We start from the raw sequence: 23,003 nt of genomic DNA on the forward strand, positions 1-23,003 counted from the left end.
AGATGGCTTTAGCTAAAAAGCAGTTAAAAAAAAATCTGCCAGCAAAATGCCATTTTTTCTACGCTCCCACATCACAGCACCTGTTCCCTTGTTAGAGGTGTTACTCCAAAGCCATGTCCACTCCATTTGAATCAGCATGATTCATAAGTTTGTTAGGCAGGAGCTTTTCAGATGGAGCTAGTAGGTAGCTTAAAAAGGCCCTAACAGGGCCTTCCAATGGGCTAGGATTAGGGTCCTACAGGTACAGATTTATGGGTCCAAAACTGTTACCCTTGAGCATGCAGAACTCTCATTTGCTTCACCTGCAGAACAATTCCTGCACTATCAGGAGGGGGAATTTAACTCCTTTCTTTTCCCAGTTTTTACGAGAAGGGACTAGGAGCCTTTTGACATCATTGTATTCAGCTATTTCTGTTCCTATCTACACGCAAGGGGGAAACAGAAACCCTCTTCTGAGAACGCCCAAGGCACTGAAACATCACAAATGGTGCCCGATTGCAAGGTCAATATCTGTGTAATAGAAACCTTATTGAGACTCTAATTAGAAACCCAGTGCTGAAGGCAGAGGGCAACACGTGACAGTGGAGGTAATTTTTCTTTCCTATGGACACCCTGATCCTAACGTCGGAACTCAAATGCTGTTGGCTCCACACCCCTGATTACCCAATAGTTTGGGGGAATCTCTCAAGACCGTCAGACAACTGGGGCTGAGTTCTGTATGTGCATGCATACATCGTCTGTATGCCTGGTGTAAACATATACACTGCAAAATGTATTAGCAACACGTGAGGAAGGTGGGTTTCAGTGGCATACTGTACCCTTTTTATTCCTTCATCACTTCTATTCCATTTGCGTGTTTATTAAATCGACTACTCCCCTAAGCGCTGGAGCTTTTATCTTCTGCGTCCGGGGAACTAACAATCTAGTAGCTCCTAACAGCCTGGAATCCATCATCTTCCTCATTCATCCCACCAGCACATGATGAAAAATACATTCAGACCATCCAGATTGCCGGAGTCACGCGAGTGCTTCGCACTGACCGTAGTTTACATTCAGAAGTTTTCATTCACAGACTTTCCTCCACCGTCTCTTTCCGAAAGCGAGTTGTTTGTAACATTCCCTACGTTTCTTCACAGCATCTCTAACAACCATTCAAGAGGTCATATTAAGAACCTGGTGATTTTCCAGCCCTGGTTACTCCTCTGTTTTATTTACTCATCAGAGAACTGTTTGAGGGGGTTATGTTTGTTCTGACGAAAGAAAAGCTTGAGGGTATGTTTCAGGGCTGACGATATGACACTTGTAGGCTAGACAATCTGTAGTTAGAAAGAATTGCTGTAAATCCCCAACGTTTTCCTTTATACCTCTGCTGTGATCGAAAAAGCAGCATCTGCATTGCAAAGCTGCCAAAGTGGGTCAGATTTTTATTTTCCCAATAAAGGGAAGGATGAGCCTGTGGTTAAAGCAGCGGACTGGAACTTGGGAGGTTGGGGTTCAAATCCCGGGTCAGCCACAATCTCCCTGTGTGATTCTGGGCAAATTGCCCAACTGAGGCTATATGCCTTCCTCATTTATGAAATGGTAGGAATACGAAGCTCCTTTTGTTGTCTTGTCCATTTAGATTGTAAGATCAGGGTAGGTGCTGTCTCTTACTCTCTGCGTGTGTAACAGTGCCTGGCCCAATAGGCCTCTGGGTGCTACTGCAATACAAATCATTATTAATAATAATTGTGGGAGAACTGGCGCTAACAGGAGATGGATTATTCTCCAATGCCTTCATTAGCCGGATTTCTGTTTGAAATGGTCCCTTAAATTGTGATTCAGCATTTCCCAGTGCAGCCCCACAAAAACGTTTATGACAATTAGATCCAGAAAATACTCGTCTTTGAGACCGAGATGAGGTTTCAATGGAAGCTTCGGTTTTAACTTAAGTCTCTTGTAATATTACTTTAACGAAAAAGAATTTACCAACAGCTGCACTTCTGAGAGACCAAGGGACTGATTAAAACTGTCATGTGGATTACATATAGCCCTTTCAATGAGAGGTGTGTTCCCTAGCATGTAACATGTTTCTGACCAACGAGCAAACTTCAAAGATGATGGTGGGTGGTGGTGGGTTAAATTGTGGGGAGGGGAAGGTTGGGTAAGCTGTAACTCAAGTGTTTTTAATAAATCTCATGTATTTCACACAAAGATACTTTAAAGCACTTTGACAACTTTAGCACATTGACACCTATTTTCAGTTATGCAATTGTCACTATTTGTAAACAGGTTAAGTAAATAATACAAGTGAATTGCATTTATAGTTTAAACAGAAAGAACGGCACTTCAAATGCAAATAGGAGACATCCTGTCTACAAGGACATTTAGCCAATTGCTTGATGCATGTGGTTTCAAAGATGGTTGACTTTTATCCAAAAGACACAGATGGGAGGATTTAGACATAAACAGCTTTTAATTTACTACTGATGTTTTGTCTTGACTATACCTATTACTATCAGAGCAATAAGTGAGCAAAAAGATACCCAGAAAATTCTTTCCTAGCTAAAGTCTGCAGTGGTGATGTTAAGAAATATTACCTGAAATGAACAATCATTCTGTGCAGAAACTCTCCACTTTAGAATGTAAACAAGCCTGGACACTAAATGGATTCGAACAGCGTCCATGTAAATTTCTCATCTAATTTAAAACACAGTTCAAAGGTTTGATTTTTTTTCTTTTAACATCAAGGGTCATAGCTGTAGTGGAAATACACTGTCTATGAGGTGTTTCTCCCCTTTGCTTCTGCCCCTCCCCCAATTTAATCCCCGGAAACACAAGTACAAATGCCTTGCAAAATATGCTAATAAGTAAAATAAAGATTCACAGTGGATAAGTAATAAGGCAGATGGGTAATTCATAATCAAGATCTCCAGATACTTTATGGGTCTGATCCAGAGTCTGTTGAAGTAAGTGAAAAGATTTCCATCAACTTCAATTGGCTTTGTATCTGGCCCCAAAGCCATCTGCCTGAAAAAAGGTAAGCCCAACATTGCTTTAACCGATAAGCTAAAACAGACAGGCTATGTAAGAATGAACATACAGTATGCACACTCAATTCACGTGACCCACAATGGACACACGTTTCCGTGTATCTCTCTGTGTTTCAGGAATATGAAACAACTGCCATTTTCGTTTGCCAAAAGACCCCATCTAAATATTGCGCATTGTTAAAACAACAAAACCAAACAAAAGGGCAGCTGGGACCAAATCAGATGGGACAAAATGAAAAGAACACCACAAGAAAGTAAACATGCAAAGTGCACATTTTCTAAGGGACTCTAAATAATGCACTAAGCGAATATTTTGGAGCTTGGTTACACGCAGGTGCTAGGACGCTTTATACTTAGAATGCCTGGAATACTTTCTCTGCTAAGGGAAATTAATAAGTACTAGTGTGCTTAAGCATTTTGTGCCAATACTAACCATTCGCTTTTGGCTCATGGCCACGACTGTCTACTCTGCACAGGATTCTGCCACCAAGGGAAAGGTCATTAAGGCCTGTACTTTATTCTTCTTAGTATGTTCCAACATAATTAACAGAAGTTGTTCACCAGCTGGTTTCCTTTCTGTCAGCAAGTACCTACAGTTTAATGGGCTATGCGGGATTCTTTACTTTAAGTGGGTGAGGCTGGAAGCAAAATTAAAATGTATAATCTTTGATCCACCCACTTGTAATTAGTTCTTAGGATTTTACATAATAGAAACTATAAAGGAAGTGGAGAGGGGGGAAATGAAATCATTACGAACCAAGTGATCCCAGGCAGCCAAATTCATTTTTGATTCTGCTTTCCAAAGACAAACTGTGGTTATAAAGACAAAGTTGGACCTTTTTGGATTGGGGATTTTTGCTGAAGATTTGCCAGTTGTGCATATCACTGTTGTCTCAGATACATAACAATTTGCAGGCGATACGATCATGCATCTAAGATTCTTTCGTTGCTTTATGATGTATCTTTATTCCAGTCATGCCTGGAGGCCCCAGCTAAGATCAGGGCCCCATGGTGCTAGGTGCTGTACAAACACAGCATGAAACAGTCCCTGCCCCAAAGAGCTTACAATCTGAATAAGCAAAGAGTAGGAGAAAGGAAGAATTATTATCTTCATTTTACAGCTGGGGGGCTGAGGCACAGAGAGATTAAAGGGTACCATTTTCAAAAGGACCTAACTCCCATTGAAAGCATGTAGGATTTAAATGCTTTTGGAAATTTTACCCTAAGTGACTGCTCTAGGGAGGCAGAGGGAGCTTGTGGGATAGCTGAGAAATGACCTCAGACAAGCAGGGTCCCAGGCCAGTGACTGCACCTCAAGACCTTTCTTTCTCCTCCAGCCAGCATTCTTCTTCTTATAAGTCAAGGGTGAATGCGGCCCAGAAAAGAGCAAGATGAAATTCTATTTAATGTGGAAATTAGCATGACGCGATAGAGTGGTGGGTTGACGTTCAGCGGGATTTGAATGCATCATTCCCTTAGGCACCTTTGAAAATCCCAGTCCTACACTAAAAAAAATTAAAACAATTTGTACCGACCTTACTGTACAATTAGAAACGCATTCCCGAGGCCAGTGGTCACCAACCAGTCGATCGCAATTGACCGGTCGATCATGGAGGATCTCCCAGTCGATCGTGATCTCTGGCTGTGCAGTGGGGCTGCTACTAAGGCAGGCTCCCTGCCTGCCCCGCCCCTACGTCACTCCCGGAAGTGGCCAGCGCAGCCCTGCAGCCTTTGGGGGAAGGAGGGGGAAGGGTCTCCCTCCGCTCGCTGCTCCTGCCTGTAAGCACCACCCCTGCAGCTCCCATTGGCCGGGAATGGGAGCTGTGGCCAATGGGAGCTGCGGGGGCGGTGCTTGTAGAGACGTGCTGCCCCCCCTGGGGGCCGCAGGGGCGCGTTGGCCCTTTCCAGGAGTGGCATGGGGCCGGGAGTGGCATGGGGCCGAGGTAGGCAGGGAGCCTGCCTTAGTGGCAGCCATGCTGCGCCACTGACCGGGAACCGCTGGAGGTAAATGCTGCCCAGCGGGAGGCCACACCCCAACCCCCAGCCCTGAGCCCCCTCCCGGAGCCAGCACCCTAAACCCCCTCTTGCACCCTGAACCCCCTCCTGCACCCCAAGCCCCAGCCCTGACCCCCCTCCCAGAGCCAGCATCCTGTACCTTCTCCTGCACCCCAACACTCTGCCCCAGTCTGGAGCCCCCTCCTGCACCCAAACTCCCTCCCAGAGCTTGCATCCCTCACCCACTTCTGCACCCAACCCCCTACCCCAGGCTCAGCCCAGAGCCCCCTCCCACACTGTGAACCCCTCAGCCCCAGCCCAGAGCCTGCACCCCCTCCCAAACCCCAGCCCCCTACCCCAGCCCAGTGAAAGTGAGTGAGGGTGGGGGAAAGTGAGTGACAAAGGGGGGGATGGAGTGAGTGGGGAGGGGCTTTGGGGAAGGGGCGGGGCTCCAGGGAAGGGGCAGGGTGGATCCTGAGTTGCCCTTAAATTCAAAAAATGATCTTGGACGTAAAAAGGTTGGAGACCACTGTCCTAGGCTATTTGGTAGGATGAAGGAATTGATAAATGGGACACAAAATATTTACCGTGGTTACAAGTTAGCCCAGGCTGCTAGTGACCAGGTGGCCTCATGCCACATGTATTCAGTGGTATAGGTGAATTCAGTGGCTTGCGGAACCCTGATTGGACTATATCTTCCCATGATACACCAGTCTTCCCTCTTGGTGAGGGGAGGTGGTACATCCTGGGAATCCCATGGCTATGGTGCATCATGGGAGATGTAGTATGGGTGAGGAGCCTGGCCCATGGAGGAGAATGAGGCCATAAAGACATAGGAACGGCCATATTGGGACAGATCAATGGTCCATCTAGCCCCATATCCTGTCTTCCGACAGTGGCCAATGCTGATGCTTCAAAAGAGAATGAACAGAACAGGTCATCTCTACAATTTCACAAAAAAGAAGGGGAAATTTTGTCCAAATGTTTCTTTCTTTTTTTTTTTCATTAAAATGCAACCAAATTTCTCATTACGCCTCAAAACCTTTTCACCAGCTGCACTCCCACAACGTTTCAGAAAGTGAAATCCCGGCGGCTGTGAAAAGCCACAAAGCTCAGAAATGGCTCAGCCTTACTTCCAGTTTTGCCAAAAGAACGATCCTGTATCGGGCGACCAGCTCTCTCTGGAACATGGCAGGTGACATGACCTTTGGGCGAGTATTCTTCCATTGTAACTATGGAATCAGCGCTGCAGTTCCATGACCGGTAGATGTTTTTGCCTTGATAAGTGTTAATGGTTGGGCTTAGATAATGAACTGGATTCACATCTGAAAGCTGGCTAGTCTGGTTACGACGCAACGGTTGGGCAACTGGTGCACTGAGATCCCTGCCTATCATGCTGGCTAATACCTTGTTTCCTGGGACTCCCTTGTCTGTCTGCATGACCGTGTTGTCTTGTACTTAGCCTGTACGTGCTTTGGAGCAGGGACTGTACAGCGCCTAACACAACAGGGTCCTGGGTCCGTGATTAGGTCCTGGGTGTCATGAGCTGAATAAATAATAAAAATAAATGAACCCATCTTCCTAACTCAGCCCCAGTTCCCTTTGTTTTCCACTCATGCAGTGAGGTTTCTTTTGGGAAGTCCCTCTAGCGCTCCTTCAGCCCCCCGAAAACTTTATGTTTAGCTTCACCGTTTGGCCTGGACACTGCGACACAGCAACTTGATATGAGCTCCCCATCTAAGAACTGACAAGTTTACAGTTGCAATAATATTTTCCTACCTGTGTGAGACGTATTGGTTCAATTCTTCTGTACCCAACGCCCTTTCCCATTGATAAAAACAACAGTTCTGGTGATGATTTATGTTTTGGTCAAGGCTGACATGACTAATTGGGACGTAGTAACCTGGCGTGTGGTAGCCAAGTTTTGCTGGTCTATTGCCATACACTGACTAGATCCAAGAACAAATAATGGGGAAAGTGTTTTGTTATCATACAAATTTTGCTGTTCCTTAATAGGATCGTCTACTGTTTCTGGGATTCCTTAATCATTGCCTTACCAACAGTGCATGACAAACCTGACCTGCTAATGAAAAATGATGATAGATATATAAACACGTTATTAAGAATAAATGAAGCTTTTAGTGGAAGGGGTTAGTTGGGGGTCTTTTGCTGTGTAATTAGCCCCTGAAAGCTTGAATATAAATAGAAAATAATTAAAAATGGAGGGGAAAGCATGCTGTGCTGAGTTAGGGAGTCTATAATTAGGTTTCCTTTGCCATTAACCTCTTCCCCAAGTGAATGATCATAAATTACAAAATGTGTTCCAAATCTTCCCAGAGCCCAAACTACAAAGTCTTGTCCTTTGAATTGCTTTTAGAAAGCTTGTTTAAACAACAAGAAAAGTCACAGATATGTTCTCCCTCCCTCCCGGCTTTTTAAAATTTATTAACAAGGCTTCTAAATTAATGGGGGAAGCGGAGGCTGAAAATAAACTAAACTCCACTGTTACTCTTATCTCTGTAATTTTTTTTCTTTTTGATTGGACAGAGAAAACATCATATTAATTTCATTAGCTACTGGTGCTTTTTTGGAATCCACTTATAGCACATGAAGATAAACATTCTCTGCGTGATAAGGGTGTGTTTATAAAACTGTGTTTGGGATGAAAGAAAGCCATAGCTGGTGTGTTTTTATAGGAGGGTTAATGGTGCTTTACTAATCCCTAGCCTGTGACCAAGAAACACAGACATTTTGATTTTACTGTCAGACTCTCATACATTTGCATTCTTTTGTTGGTTCATACACAGGAATACAATGCTACACTCCCCCAGACACGATTAGAAATGACCTGCATAGCAAAACCATCACATTCCAGTTACTTTACCAATAGACTTGCAATGTCCCCTGCCAGCAAAGTTAATTCAACACATTGTTGTTTTATTTAATTTTTATGAGTACTGCAGAAAACATCTTGACTGTGGCCAGCTAGTTCTTACTCCATTATAATGCCACGACACCCAACATGACTTTTTTGGTGCCCCACTGGAGCAGAGGACTAGTCCATAGGGGAAGTCAGGCAAAAGTCCCATTTAAATTAAAGGAGATATCCTATCTCCTAGAACTGGAAGGGACCTTGAAAGGTCATTGAGTCCAGTCCCCTGCCTTCACTAGCAGGACCAAGTACTGATTTTGCCCCAGATCCCTAAGTGGCCCCTTCAAGGATTAAACTCACAACCCTGGGTTTAGCAGGCCAATGCTCAAACCACTGAGCTATCCCTCCCTCTTTTGTACAGTACTTAGTTAATCTTATATAGCATGTTTTGATCCTTGCATAAAAGACGCTACAGTGAAATCCTGGCCCTGTTGAAGACGATGGCAAAATTCCCACTGATTTCAATGGAAACAGGATTTGTGTAAGTCCAAGTCCTCTACAAAATGTCAGTGGCAAAAATACCTGTTCTATCACTACTGTGCTGTGCCAGGAACGTAGAAGGAACTGGAATGTAACAGGATGGCAGTGTATGCCGACCTTGTTGGCAGGGGTCTCACTCTTCTGGGAGAGGAGAAAGTGAGTTCTGCTGTCTCATTAATTCAGGTGACTTGTTTCCCTGTCTCGGTATGAGAGTGGAGTAAGTGTTGCTTTAGGGGACAGAAGATCTAGTATGTGAGCTGAGCGGCCTACAAGGAGGAACCATAGGAGCAGGCCAGGTGAGGGCGAAGATCGGAGCTGTTGTATGTTGTGCAGGGGTGTCTGGATTTTAAACAGGGCATGCCTAGAAAAGGATGGTAGGTTGTTTTAAACCATGTTAGCTAATGCATGTTAATTAATATGGTTTTAAACATCACTTAGCAGCTAGTGTCGGCAGGGTTTAGCATCTTTAAAACATGTTAGCTGGTCATGCACCTGCACTTCCCACTGATGTGGTACCCAGCCCTCAAGCAGGTGTAAGGAGAGAGCTTCTTGTCAGGGGTGAATTAAAGCAGGATCCATGGATCTGGGGCTGGGCTACGTGGGGTCCCATGGATGTGCACAGCATCCATGCAGTGGGGACCTTCTGCCAGAGTGTCTTGGGAACAGCAGGTAGCATGGCCAAGGGACCAGGAGTGCCAGGAGCCCCAGGACATGCAGTGTGAAGCCCTATGGTTGGACTGAACTCTGGCTCGACTGAGTGTTAATCCATCACTGCACCTAGGTCCCTCTCCTACTATTCATCTCCTTGTGTTGCACACAAGTGATTGCTTGAGACATCTTTGGTGGAGCAGGGAATTGAACCTGGAACTCCCCATTCACTGTTGTCTGCTTTCACTACAGCATCAGCCTTTCAGCAAATCCACTTTGCAGAGTCACTGGATTAAGGCTTTTCCCTCTAGATCATGTAAAATATTTTACCCAGTCTTTCTGAAGGTCAGGGCTCATTGTCTATCCAACCTTCTGGTTTAAATTTAAAAATAATAGCTCATGGTTATCTGAGTGGGGTAATATGCTGACATGCTGACTCATGGAAGACAAGGCTGAGTTTCCGATTAACACTGGAACACAGTCCAAATTACGATATCGTACAAAATGACTGTCTGGCCAAAGAACACTACAGCACTGAGACAAGAACTGTGCACTTCAATCCACCTTCCCTGAGCATGCCGAAACAAGGGGACATGCCAGGAAATGAACACAGAGAAAAGACAATACTGCTTCATACAAAGCACCATTGGCCAGTGGAACTCACTGCCACAGAGTTACACTAGTAAGGATTAAAACAAAATCTAACATTTTGGAAGGGATGTAAACTGTCAGACTTCAGGGCACTTAGCCAACCTAACTAATGGCGATTAGGAAGATACTTTCTCTGGGGGTTGGTTATTTCATACTTGCCTAATGCGGGGTTTCCTGCACCTCCTTCCAAAACCTCTAATTCTTACCATTGTCAGAGCTAGGGTTTACGTGGCCCATTGGACTGATCTTCAATTCCTGTGTGTCACTGTTATTAAAGATGGCTAGAAGTAAAGATGGGGAAAACGGTCTGGGCGGTATAAAGAGCCTTATTCCGAATTGCAAACAAACCCCGTCTGTTTTCTGATTCAGACAGTATCGTTACCTTCTTATCTCTTTTAGGAGTTGTGTATCAGTGCCCGGCCAGACCTGTTGCAGCCAGGGCCAGCTCTAGGTTTTTTGCCGCCCCAAGCGCGCGCACACACACACACACACACCCCCACCCACCCACCCACCCACCAATCTGGAATGCTGCCCCTAGAATTCTGCTGCCCCAAACACCTGGAATGCTTCCCCTGGAATTCTGCCGCTCCAAGCACATGCTTGGTTTGCTGGTGCCTAGAACCGGCCCTGGTTACGGCACGCAAAGCCCCTGGCAGGCTTATACCAATCAGGGCTGTGCATCTGCATCAGGGGATCTGTGAGCTTACATCAGGAGCATGGCAAAGGCTCTCCCCTGGAAATGACCATGCCCAGCTCAGAGCTAGTGCGGCTGGTGAATGAAATTGAGTGAGAAACAAAAACTGGGGAAGGGGGGTGGGAAGCAAGAAAACAAAATATTCTCCGTTCTGCTAAACTAGAAAAGTGCCCAGTCCTCAGAATCAGGCCAGAGGCTGTGTCTGGATTGTGATGATGACGCACTTTCCAGGTATGGATGAGGCAGGTCATTTTCAGCCTAGTGAAACTCCTAGGAGTGATTGGCCGAGCCAGCCTCCGCTGACGATGCTTCTGTGCTTGACTAAGTCATGTCCATTTGCTGTCGTTTATTGTCCAGAACTCACTTTATCCCTTACGCTAGACTCCCTAGGACACTTCACTGGAAACCACGTTTCTAGTGAGGTGCTACAGAAGTCTTGGAAGCTAAGATCAGATGAGGAGAGAGGTCTCTGCAGCAGCTCTGCAGAGTAATCCAGGGGTATCTACTGAATGCTGCTCTCAAACAAGCAGTTTAAAGATTTCAGCCTCGTTGTTTTTTTGTTTTTGTTTTTAGTAGCGCATGGATTATGATGCATGGTAGCAACTCATCACACTGTAAATACTTCAGCTCTCTCATGTGCAGATCAAGACAGGATATGATTAGAAACTTTTCTATGTGCCGTTTGTTGCAATCACGCCATAGCTTCTCTCTCTCAACAAAGCTACCTCATCCGCCTTCAGATCCCACCTCAAACCTCTCCTTTGCTGTGATGTTACAAAAAAATGGTTAGCAGCTAACTGCTGGTGCGCGGAGCCCACTGCTGATCACACTGACCGGTGTTGTCTCATTTCCATATAGTCCCTGTCAGTCTGTTGTCTCTTGTCTTATACTTAGATCAGAAGGGGACAGGGTCCATCTTTTGGTCCATGACTAGGGTTCCTTGGTGCTATGGTCATACAAATAATAAATAATAAGAGATGTTTCCTCTCTCTTGGAAATGCTCAGAGATAACTGTCTTTACTCTAGAAAAAAGTTGCACAGAAACACTGCTGGTGAGGAAGGGACGACATTAAATTCTGTCCTTGTGGGAGTCCTATTTCTTTTATGCTCGTTCACACCTCAGCCTTTTAAACAAAACTCTCTAGTTATTTCTCTCTGGGTTTAATGAACTAATTAACTCTTTACTTAACTCTTTACTTAACAAAAATCCGAACAAATCCTTTTGGGTGTATCTAAATGGAATTTTTAACATTATCCCCCAAATTAATGGACCGCATGCTGTTTTTTCTTACCCCCACTTTCACACTGGAGTAACTCCGCTGTATTCACTCTTGGCAACAATACCACCTAGCTCTTAGTTCTCAAAGTGCTTTAGAAAGGAGGGCAGTATCATTATCCCAATTTTACATATGGGGAAACTGAGGCACAGAGACACCCATAGCCCCCAACAGGCCAGTGACAGGGGGGCCACCGCCGCCAAATTGCCACCGAAGACCTGGCGCTTTGGTGGTGGGTCCCGGGGCGGAAGGACCCCCCGCCGCGGGTCTTCAGGGCACTTCGGTGGCGGGTCCCAGAAGGACCCCGAATTGCCGCCGAAGACCCGGAGCGGAAGAAGCTCCGGGGGCCCGGGCCCCACAAGAGTTTTCCGGGGCCCCCGCAGCGAGTGAAGGACCCCCGCTCCAGGGGCCCCGAAAAACTCTCATGGGGGCCTCTGCGGGGCCTGGGGCAAATTGCCCCACTTGCCCCCCCCCACTGGGGTCTGATCACTAGGCCGCACAGCTTCATCATAGGCCTTAATTCAGGAAAACATTTATGTGTGTGCTTAAACCCCAATGGACTTCAACTGCGCTTAAGCATGTGCTTAAATACTACCCTGAATAAGGAAAATTTTCCTGAAGGAAGGCTGTACACAGGTGGAAATGAGAGCGGGATCTGATTCTATGTGAGTGTTCGGAGATACACGTGACATGAACACCGATATTTAATTTCCTGGTGATGTACAGAAAATCTAAACCTGCTATTCCAAGTTCTCTCACACCATTCACTAGCCAGTCTCATGTTCTTTCCTCAAACGTTTGGCTCCATGAGCAGGGGCACAGGCCTTAATTTTGTTGATGGCATTTGCTCATGTATTCTATTCTATAGCCATCTTTTCTGGAGTGAAACTCTGGCTGGCTGGCTGGCTTTTCCCATAGGCCCAGCATCTGTTCAAAGACAAAAAAAAATGCCCCCAACCGTGCGCCCCAAATTCGAACGATGCTTTTGGAGGTTCAGAAATATTTCTGTACTCCATAATGGGAGCATGAGAGGCCACGTCAGAGGGTAGGAGTCTACTACTGCTGCCAGCTAATGGAGTTACACCTTCTGCAACTTGCAAGTCAGATCATTGACATGACTCGGATTTCTGCAGCTTAATTTATTTTCTGCTACTGCTGTAGATAAAGGAATGAGGCCCTGGTCCTGCAACTAAACAACATGCTGTTAGTTCCCAGATTGGGTCTAAATCGATTACAGGAACTCGTGAGATCTGATGCAGTAGATTAGTCTATCCTGTATTGAGTTATTGCACATACTGAAAAGTGCCTATTTGCTTGACAGACTATACTCACACCACAGGAGGGAGTCTGTATGGCTTAGCCTGCAAATATGCTCCTAACATGTTTTATGTGTCCAAAATGCATCCAATGTATACTAATTTCACCGCAGACACCAGCAGAATCTGAACCTTTTTGGTGATTCTGATTGACGGTGTTTGAAGCCCTGCATGCATCTCCAGTGTATTAGTATTGATCATTACTAATAATAATGTTACAAGGAATGTTACAGCTCTGTACCTCATAAAGGACACTGACGCGGCTTCCTTGGACTCAGCTGGTGTTGTATTACATCACCCGTTGGAAGCTAGCACAGCATTCTAGGGCCGTGTATTAAAATACTGGATCTTGAAATAGGATCTTCACTCTTCTCCCGTCACTCATTTCTCCCTTCCTTACTCCCACCCATCTCTTCTTTCACCCTCATTCTCGCCTAGCCACAGAGCCTGGGGGCTCAGACACAGGGAGGGAGATGGTTGGCGGCCTGCGTTTTGTACTTTCCGTAGGGCCCTACAAAACCTAGCATTGGCCCCACCTGTCCTCGTCCCTGGTAAACTCATAACCCACTCCCTGTACTCTCTTCACTCTGGTCGGGGGTGTTTCTCAGGTCCAGCCATCGCCGACCAGGCCCTTTTATTTTGAAACAAATGGCTCTTTAGACAGCTGTTTGGAACCATTCCATTTCTTTCCTTCCACAGTCTTGTGAAAGTCCCCACTTGAGCTCTTCACCTGACTCGGTTCTCTCCAATCCCACCCCTGACTGGGCAGCCCCCATGAATCCATGACTTCTTTAGGAACCCTCTTGGACAATAGGCAAGACGAGCCAGACCAAGCCTTTACACCAGGGGCTACTCTCTATTGACTCACACTCAAATGGAAAATTATTTGTTGTAGCATTTCACTCAGCTGGCACCCGACCTCACACTCTGGACAACGTTTGTGTTCAAAGTCAAGTGCCGCAATAAGAACATCTCCATACTTAGCCCAACGCACCACAGTCCTAAATGCCCTCTAACCACGCCCACCTCAAAGGCTCCTACATTCCCCTCGCATCCACTCAATTACAAACCACAGCACGATTTTGTTGTAGTCAGTGGCAAATGGTAGTACATGGAAGCCACCCACCTTCAAAGCTCTTTTGTTTGTTTGTTTGTCTGAGTCTGGCTGGCTTTTCCCCTGGGTTTTCTTTTCTGGTGTTAGAGTGGTCATCTGTCCTCATGTACATGCTTTTAATTTAGTGTATTTTTACTGCAGCTGCAATGTCTGCCTCGTGTCTTGGGTTGGAGGCTAGGAAGTGGGTGCCTGGGCTTAGGAGAATTAACATTTTCTCCATCCTGTTTTAATTTGGGGGAGGAAAACTTGTAACTGGAAACTTTTTCTTTTTTAGAAACTTTTTCCACGGGAAACCTTATGGACCAAATTCCTCTCAACTCCCTGAGGTCACTGGGCTTATGACACGGACGAGTGTGGTCCAATGTCTGCAAGGTTCACCACTCCCTATGCTAATGTACTTGTCTGCTTTCTCCATTGCTCCTCCTTTTATAGTCACACTCCCTATGGTAAATAACAACATTCTCCCTTTCAGAGGCAGACCTGGAACCCTTTTGTCTGTTAGCAAACATGTCTACGTTGGCTTCGTCTTGGAGATGGGACCCAGCCAACAACCTGCAGCTGGAGTGCAGCTCTGAACGTCCCAGCTCTATAACTTACTCACAGCCCAACTCCAAATGCTCAGGCATTTGGCAGCTTGAAAGTCAGATCCAAATCCACGCCTTCCCAAGTCAGACCTGGTAGATGAACTGAAATCCATGGGGAGCAGAAAGGCAAGCACCTTCAGAGGTGCCATAGCTTGTGTTCCTGCTCCTCTGCACAGGATAACAGCATAGACCCTAGAGCTGGGAGGAGTGGATTGAAATCCCTCCTCTGAAGCAGGCAGAGAGAATACTTGAATCCACATCTCCAGGAAAGCACTTTCATCACTTTCATCACGGAGATGCTCTTGTCTCTCTCTTTGGCCCAATGAATATTTAAATGTTAATGCAAAGCAGAATAACTTTTACAGGAGATATTGAGAGCAGCCTAGCTATGCTGCTCCCCAGGAGAGCTGAGGTCAGGGCTATACTCCAAAGTAAGGATTCAAACCTGGCTCACCCACATCCCAGGCAAGTGTTCTAACCCCTGGGCTAAAGGGGGGGCTAGTAAATGGAAGCATACCCACTGTTTGCTGGCCCCAACAAACTTTTCCCTAGCCAAAACCATCAGGTCAAACTCACAAATAGTTTCAGGCCGACTGAAACTGCATTTTTCAACACATAAATGATTTGTCTGAAAATTTTCAGACAGAGTTCTTCTGCTGAGCTGTTCTCCTGGGTTTATGGGGGTAGGGATACCAGGTATGCGCTCCCAGGCTACTGTCCAGTCACCCCATGCAGTGAACTGTGCCAGGCCTGCTGCATACTGTGCACTAGGGCAGGTTGAAATTTTTTTCCCCAATGGAAAATTGGGGTTTTGACCAAATAAAACGTGTGAACGTGTGTCTGCTTTCCTCTAAAATTGGTGAGTTTTCATTCGTAAAACCAAAAAAGCCAGAAAAGTGAAATTTTGCACATTTCAGCAGAAAGCTTTTTGGTTGACAAATTTAGTTCTGTTTGGGGGTTTTGGCGGTGGGTGAGGTAATATCTTTAATTGAATTTGATGAAAGTGAAAAAATGTTGACTTTCATCAAAAATTTTCTGCTGAACTTTAAAAAAAAAAAAAGGGGAACATTTTCCAGCCAGCTTCTCTCGGCATCTCCACGGGTGAAGGAATAGGATTTGCCAAAGAATGACTGGCCAAGAAGCTCCCTGTATGAAAATACCTTAACAAGCTAACAAGGTGGGTGAGGTAATATCTTTAATTGGACTGTCTTCTGTTAGTAAGCGAGACAAGCCCCCAAGCTCCACAGACCTGAAGAAGAGACCGAGAAGTTGGTGTTGGTCGTGCTTTGAGCAGGGGATTGGACTAGATGACCTCCTGAGGTCTCTTCCAACCCTGATATTCTATGATTCTAAGGCCTGGTCTACACTGTGGGGGGGGAAGGGGATCGACCTAAGATACGCAACTTCAGCTACAAGAATAGCGTAGCTGACGTTGACGTATCTTAGGTCGACTTACCTTGCGTCCTCACGGCGCGGGGTCAACTGCCGCCACTCCCCCGTTGACTCCGCCTCTCGCCGCAGTGGAGTACAGGAGTCAACGGCAGAGCAATCGGGGATCAATTTATCACATCTACACCAGACACGATAAATCGATCCCCGATAGATCGATCACTACCTGCTGGATTGGGTAGATGTACCCTAAGAGACCAGAAGTTGGTCCAATAAAAAATATTACCTCATCCACCTTGTATCTCTCATATCCTGGGACCAACATGGCTGCAACAGCACTGAAAATTACAAGCTAACAGCAAAAAGTCATAGGTTCAAGACAAGGACAGGGAGATCTCCTACATACCTCCATACCTGTCACTGAGACCTAGTCTACACTAGGAAGCACCAATGCAGCTGCTCCATTGTAGCGCGTCTAGTGAAGATGCTCTATGCCGACTCCACCACTGTGAGAGGAGAGCATCTCCCTCCAACATAGCGCTGTTCATATTGGTGCTTAGGTCAGTGTACCCTGAGTCACTCAGGGGGTGGCTTTTTCACACTCCTGAGCGACATAAGTTATAGCGACATAAGCGGTAGTATAGACCTGCCCTAAGAATTCCTTAACTCTGAGTTTAAAATGGGGGGGGGGCAGGTTTCCAAAGTCACCTGTTTGTTCAAAATGAGATTTTCAATTTATTCATTCTTGCGTTCTGAGAATGGACTACAAACAATGTGTGGCACAGAGTTGTATTTTCTAGAACTCAGCATAAATCCTATTAGTAACATTTTAAAAGCTACAAGTGAACATTGGTAAAATGTGCCAAAAGTGACTACCTGATTTAGACACATAAGTCCCATAAGAACGGCCATCCTGTGTCAGACCAATGACATTTAGCCATTTAGCCCAGAATCCTGTCTTCCGACAGTGGCCAATGTCAGGTGCCCCAGAAGGATTGAACAGAGCAGGTAATCATCAAGTGATCCATCCCATCGCCCATTCCCAGCTTCTGTCAAACAGAGGCTAGGGACATTCAGAGCATAGGGTTGCATTCCTGCCCATCCTAACTAATAGCCATTGATGGACCTATCCTCCAGGAACGTATCTAGTTCTTTTATGAACCCTGTCAATTTTCACTTCAATAGGAGTTAGGCACCTAACCTGTTTAAATGGTTATGAAAACCCAATGGGTGTCTATCTGCATCTTTAGGAGTCTCAGTACCTTTAAAAATCCATTTGACAATGGGATTTAGGTGCTTTTGAAAATGTTCCGCCATGACAATGTTACGCTACCCATCCCAGAATTTTGCTGGTGCCAGTAGGTATTTTAGACAGAATGGTAGAAGCCAATGCAAACCATGTTCTCAGTTAGCTATGCAACACATGTAAGCCTTCAGTTTTCACAGACAATGCTAATTATTTTTCTCTCTGTTCATCAACAAAAATAATCAAGCAAGTCCAAAGAGGCCTTTGAACTCTCACGTCATATAAACTTTTGGCTTTCTATAGTCTGTGGTTTTTAAGTGAGAGGCATCGAAAAAATTAGGAGACTCAGTCTATGGTCTTTCTTAAAGGTCAATTGTCAGTCAATTAGGACTCAAATGAACTAGTTTATTTGAAAATCCTCAGAAAATTTAAGCTTTACTGAGTCCTGAAAATCTTTGGCAGATACACTGTTTTGCCTACAAACATTGAGGATGAACCCCCAATTTTAAGCGCAAAATAGAACCAGACCTTAACTATGGATTCATTATGGCTTCTCCATAATTTTGCAATAAACAGGGAAATTTAAAATGCCGTTGGTAGCTACTTTGAGGATGCCACGTTTTTCATTATAAGTTTATTACATTTAGTATGTAATTTATAGTTGGCAGGACAGAAATAACCCTCTGGAGCAAATACTCTGTAAGACCATAGCAATTACCCCAGTGTTGTGGTGATAGCCTTGTGCAACTAACACTACTTCTTTATTGTAGAAATGATAAGATTCAAATCCAACACTGAATTTCCTGCTGGCAGCTTTGTAACGCTAAATTTAGCTGCCTGCTGGCTTCTTTGTCACCAGAATGTCTTGCCATGAACCTGAAGGTGAGGGGAGATTTGCCTGAGTAAGGAATGCAGGATAAAAGCCCACATGCCCTGATGATTTAGACTGTCAGAGAAACAGCAGAAAGTTATGGGACTTGTAAATTTCACCTCTTCAGTTGCAGTTTTTATGTGGGAAAATAACCAACTATAGGGCCAAGGCTACAGCGTCTTAAAGCCAATGGAATATCATATTGGATTGATCCCATCCTCAGCCCCGTGCAAATGGTTCTTGCTTAGATATTGCAGTTCACGATGACATTAGAAGCCCCTGGGACATTTCCTGTCTTCTCCTGAGGAACTCAGCGTGAAAGATAACAAACTCGGGTTTACTTATGCGTGGGAGAGAGCAAGGAGGACACAGAACCAGAAGAGTTTAACAAGAATTCAATATATTGAATTGGAAACAAACTGTGTTATGTTGATATTATTATTACTCGTTCTTTGCATTGTGGTAGAGATTGGAGCTCTCCACCAAAACTGGGGCCCCTTTGTGCTGGGGGCTGCACATACACATAGCAAGAAGGGCCTAGAAACCCCAGCTATGGGCCAGGACCCCACTGTGCTAGGGACAGTACAAAGAGGGGGGAAAAGATGGTCCCTGCCCCCAGAGAATTTACAATGTCTGCATCATGCCCCTGACACAGTGCCCAGGCTGAGCAGGAATTTACGAGGGAAATGCCCCAAGAGCGTTGTGATGAGGCATGCACCCCCCAATGTTAATGAAGGCCAGACTGGCCAATTAGGTTACCTGAGAGAGGTAGAGACATGGTTAATTGAGAGTGAAGCCCAACTGGGGCCGGGCTGGGCCAGCACTAGAAAGCCCAGAGGCTGAAAGCAGAAGGGAGCTGGAGGGGAAGGGGTCTGCAGTCACTCCCTGGAAAGAGGGAGGTCGTCAGGAGCGAGAAGGAAGCCTGGGGGAGACTAAGTCCTGGGATGCTGCCCTGGAGTAAGAAGTCTAGTAAGGGGGCGGGGGTTGAAGTAGCCACGGGGCGTGGAGTAGACTCCCATGGTTAACCCAGAAGCAGGCAAGAGAAGATTGAGAGGTTGGGGAGGAAGGAGCCCAGGGAAACAGCAACAGGGACTGGGAGTGAGCAGAGCTGGATTGCTGGTTGTGGGGTCCCTGGGTGGAACCCAATATAACAGCCAGCCTCAGGTTCCCCTGCCAGCCACTGGTGTAGCAGCATTTGGACACTGGTCTTGTTGGACTTTGTGCCCCCCGAAGGAGTGGATTGCATAGTGACCTGGCTGGAGGGCCAAGTGACCGGAAGAAAGAGCGATGAGCAGCAAGGGGGCACCTGACTCGATGAGAGCTACATTCCCCAATGGAGGCTCAAGGAAGGCGCAAGTCAGGCATGGAACCCCCGGTCCAAGCTTGCAATTTAAAGAGACAAGACAGACTCAGGCTCATTTTAAAGACGGGGACCTGAAGTTCAGCTGGATGAAGTGACCTTCCTCAGGATCATCCAGGGAGTCTGTAGAAGAGCTGGGAATTGAGCCAGATCTCTTGAGTTCCAGTCAAGTGCCTTAACGACAAGTCCAACCTCTCTCTCTCGCGGCCTGATCCTGGGTTACGGAAGCAAAGCCAAGTGTGCAATTGACTTCAGTGGGCATAGTGTCAGGCCAGAAAAAGCTTAGGAGCTGAAGATTATACGAAACATGTGGATGGCATAAAACTGAACAGATTATCCAGACATCTCCTTACCGTCTTTGCAGGAGAGGGAATCCTATTGCTTTACATTTAATTTCTACCATATTATTCTAAAATCATCGAATCTAAAGGATTTGATATTGGTGACAGGTTGGCATCATCCAGTCCATGAGAAAACTGCTTTGTGATCAATGATAGTTGACTTGGATAACTTTTTAGGACATAGGAAAAATCCTGAAATGATTCAATACCAAAAATAGCTTTAGAAAAGCACACGTTTTGGGGCCCGTTTTTATAATTACAATGTGACATTTAGAGAGCTATGAAAAAGCAGCTCTTACCTTAGGAAGAAACTTGATCTAATCTGGATCCTGGTGACTTGCTAATAGTATTACTCGAGTCCAGTTTGCTATGGGCCAGCCAATATCCGCTAATAACTGCTCCTTGTCGGCTTTAACAAATTTAATTTGGAATATTGGGTCCAAACAAGTGTCTGTGCGTTTTGTCTTTAAATCATTTGTTCTTCTAAATGCAGCAAAGACGCTCAAAAAAGAATGTGAAAGAATTGCCAAAAAGTTTTATATATATATAATTGCAGTTGTGGTGATTGTGGTTTCTTTTGGGTGGATCAGAAAAAAATCAAGTCTTCCTTCCTCGGGGATATAAGAAAATAAAAAGGAAAAACTCATTGCCATCAGGTCAATTTCTTTTTATTAGTAATAGACTGAAGTGTCAGCTTAAGGGGTTGTCTAGTCTAAGGAAATGGACAGTGGTGTAGCTCCATTAGGGTAGTTATGTCAGTGCAAACCCCTTCTGAGCATTGGGTTAATTGGTGCTGACGCAAGCCCCTTCTTACTCTGGTGCTGCAAATCTACCCAGAGTCTGCATTGCCTGCACAAGAAATCCCAATTTAGTCCCCACTCCAGCAAAGCAGTTAAGCACGTGCTTAACTTTAAGCACCTAAGCAATCCATCGGGACAATGCATATGCTTAGGATTAATGCAAGCTAAGTGCTTTGTGGCTCCCAATGCTCACCTGCAAACCAGAAATACGGAAGAGGGAATCGTTTCAATCCAGTGCTCTGGCTGTACCCGCAGACAAGGAGCCAGATTCTGATCCCAGCAACGCTGGGGTAAATCCAGCACAACTCCCCCAGCATCAGTGGAGCAACTCCTGATTTACACGGGTGTAACTGGGGGCCTGATAGGACTGGAGAATCAGTGAGAGTGGAGGGTCCAGCGAGCTCACTGCACCCTCCAGCATCAGGCTGTGAGAGCAGAATTTAACCTTAACTTCCTCTCCCAAGTCGATTTTAGACATAGTAAAACACTGCTGGGGCCTCAGTGATTTGAGTCCGAAGTGTTTGGGCTGAGCCAGGACAGAATCTGGCCATCAGTTGGGTCCAGATTTGCCACCTTGAGTAGCAAGGAGTAAAGCACGGTTGAGATCAGTGGAGTAAGACCCTGCTCCCTGAAAACAGAGATGGCCTAATCTGGCCCCTGGGAAATATCTAGACATCCTACACAGTGCTGGAAAGGCTAATATTTGAGTCATATTCACAAGCTTTTCAACTTAAGATCCTTACACGAGAAAAGCCTAAAAATATTTGGTGTAGACATTTTGTGAAAGAAGACATACCGCACATAGTTACGGCAATGAGTAGGGCTCGTAAACCCAGACAAAAACTTTTCACTGAAGCTTTTTTTGGATTGGGTCATGTGATTATCTGGTTTTTTAGTCTCTATTAATAGACATTTTTCTGGTTCATCCTTACCCCATTCCAAAAACTGCACACTTCATAAACTATTTTGGTTTACCACACGCCTTGGCACTTGGTATTTTTCCTATGATGTGAAAACAAAACTCCAGCTTGGCTGTTGGTGGCCATTATTCGAGACACAGATCTTCTAATTCAATTCTCAGGGCTGCGAAGTGTTGCTAATTACCCCCTTGTTGCCATCAGGCTGCTCTGTTACGTAGACAACTTGAAGAGAGAGAGAAAAAAAAAAGAGATACAGCCTTAATTTAAAGGAACAGTTCACAGCCACGCACAGAGAACTGGAGATGCTGATGGGGCAACTGGCTCCAAAGTCAAGCTGGTTGTCGGTTACTCTGCTATCGCCATTGGGGCTTGAATGGGCAGATGCGGCTGAAAGAAGCGGGTGCTTGTGTAACCTGGGTATTTAGGGCCAGTCTCCATCTTGGCGGGTACAATTTCTGCCCATGTTTTTGCCCCCACAATCGAACGGTGGGCACTGATTTGGATTCTTGTGCCTCCACCTGCCTGCCGGATGGCACGGATCAGGGACGGAAGGGAGAGAGGCACCAGCCCCCAGAGGTGGGGAGGAGAAGTGCAGGCCCGATGGTTGTTCTGCAAACTGTGCCTGCAGAAAGAGAAGCCGAACCTTAGCCAGCCTGGAGGGGAATTGTCCCAGCAGCAGCTCCAGGCACAGGGGACAGTGTGGGTGGCATAAGGCTAGGATAGCCGGCTCTACGCTACCTATTTTCTGCCCTTACCTGGCATAGGGGGTGGGCTGGTGGTCGGACTCCCTTTCATTCCAGTGATCCCTGGGGACCCTTCCTGCTAGTGTAACCGGGAGAAGTGCTTGGGCTGCTCGAAGCTGCTCTAGTGGACCTAAGACAGGGGGATCAGAAATGGGGCTCCTTGACCCCTGCCTCACTTGCCTCTTTCCACCCCCCATCCTGTGCAGGGCATAGCTCAGATGGACGCAGACATCCAGACCCTTGCCAAGGCTCTCAAGCTGGGGGCTCGTATCCTCTGTGGATCGGCACAGAGGGGAGACGTGTTACACACACTGGCCCGTGGGTTACACAGGCACAACAGGTGGGATCTCCGCCACCCCCTTTGAAAGGGTGCAGCATACCAGGCACAGAGCCGGTGTGGAGGAGGAGCGAGGGGAATGGAGCGCGGCTACACCTCTCCCATCACCTCACCCCCCGCCCCGGGCCAGCCCATGGTCACTTAGCACCAGAGCCAGCACTGGATGTGTGGAGCACAAAGCATCAGAAGGGGCCCAACCCTGTTTCCCTTTGAGCACCCACCCAGGCCTGCCGCTGATCTGGCCCCAAATGCTTTTATTGATCATGAATAAGC

Source organism: Trachemys scripta, chromosome 4 (assembly GCF_013100865.1).
Source record: "Trachemys scripta elegans isolate TJP31775 chromosome 4, CAS_Tse_1.0, whole genome shotgun sequence".
Taxonomy (NCBI): Eukaryota; Metazoa; Chordata; order Testudines; family Emydidae; genus Trachemys; species Trachemys scripta.